The 1,618-nt window shown below is 44.1% G+C and overlaps 1 pseudogene; it reads left to right on the top strand.

Moving 5' to 3' along the window:
- Nucleotides 1-462: 462 nt before the first annotated feature.
- LOC129143699 (small ribosomal subunit protein eS21-like) lies at nucleotides 463-768 on the top strand (annotated as a pseudogene).
- Nucleotides 769-1,618: the final 850 nt, after the last annotated feature.

Raw genomic sequence — 1,618 nt, 5'->3', positions numbered from 1 at the left:
AAGTAATGCTTTTTAGGGTGGTTGTGAGGATTAATAAAATAATCCCTAGTACCTGGGTAAGCACTCCGAGAATGCTATTGTAACTGGTTTATATTATTTTCCACAACTGCCTTTACACTTGCTCTGGGTATGGCCGTTTTAAGACAACTAAAGCCTGAATGCTTTCCATGGGGTCCACTCAGACATGCTTGCTCATTCAAACTCTGCAAGTCCTGAAGGCTTACCCCTCTGCTGGCCCAAATCCTCACCAGCCATCTCAAATAGCTTCAGCCAGCTTTGCACCCTTGGAATTCTCCAGGCTAGAGAAAGGCACCAGTCTCATGGAGTGATACATCAAAATCCGCTCTCGGTAGACGTCTTCCCTTCGAGATCTGCTTTGAGGGCTGCCCTAACTTGGCATAAGAGGACAAACCCTCGGCTTTCTCTCGCGCGCGGTGTGGTGGCAGCAGGCGGAGCCGCGAAATGCAGAACGACGCCGGCGAGTTCGTGGACCTGTAAGTTCCGCGGAAATGCTCCGCTAGCAACCGCATCATCGGTGCCAAGGACCACGCATCCATCCAGATGAACGTGGCCGAGGCTGACAAGGTCACGGGCAGGTTTAATGGCCAGTTTAAAACTTATGCTATCTGCGGGGCCATTCGTAGGATGGGTGAGTCAGATGATTCGATTCTCCGATTGGCCAAGGCCAACAGCATCGTCTCAAAGAAGTTTTGACTAGAGAGAATCACGGATGTGGAATATTTGTCATAAATAAATAGTGAAAACCTAAAAAAAAAAAAAAAAAAAAGACAAACCCTCTTTTCATCCCACAGAGTGAGGAGTCAAGAAATGTCAAAATGCTCGTACACCTATAAATCCCCTTTAAGGCACCTTCTCAAGCCCTCTCTTAAATAGTTGAAGGGGGTTGACGGAGATGATAGCCACAGGTTCCGCATTGTAATTTCTCAGTAAGTCCTAAAAATGTGTCCAGCGTCTCTATTTATAATGTAGAGAACTTGTACATTATAATCAGCTTTGAGCTTCAGCCACAATTCCAAGAAACAAGAAACATCTTGATGTGGTTTGGCTCTGTGTCCCCACCCAAATCTCATGTTAAATTGTAACTCCCAGTGTTGGAGGAGGGGCCTGGTAGGAAGTGACTGAATTATGGGACAGACTTCCCTCTTACTCTTCTCATAATAGAGTTCTCATGAGCTCTGGTAGTTTGAAAGTGTGTAGCACTTTCTCCTTTGTTCTCTCTCTCTCCTGTTCCACCATGGTAAGAAATGCTTGCTTCCCCTTCACCTTCTGCCAAGATTTTAAGTTTCCTAAGGTCTCCCAGCCATGCCTCCTGTACAGCCTGTGGACCTGTGAGTCAATTAAACCTCTTTTCTTCATAAATTACCCAGTCTCAGGTCGTTCTTTGTAGCACTGTGAGAACCGACTAATACACATCCTATTTCCCACCATATATATTTTATTTTTAATTTTTTTCTCAGTATCAAATGTATTAGCCCATATAGCCTCCATGCAAATAAATACTGTCACATGAATCTGAAGTCGAAAGAGATTTAAGACAAATGATGGTATATAATACTGCCTCTCCTTTCTATATGCTTACGTATTGGGTTACAAATAT

The sequence above is a fragment of the Pan troglodytes genome, chromosome 3, assembly GCF_028858775.2.
Source record: "Pan troglodytes isolate AG18354 chromosome 3, NHGRI_mPanTro3-v2.0_pri, whole genome shotgun sequence".
Classification (NCBI taxonomy): Eukaryota; Metazoa; Chordata; class Mammalia; order Primates; family Hominidae; genus Pan; species Pan troglodytes.
This window is presented reverse-complemented; position numbering and strand designations above follow the sequence as displayed.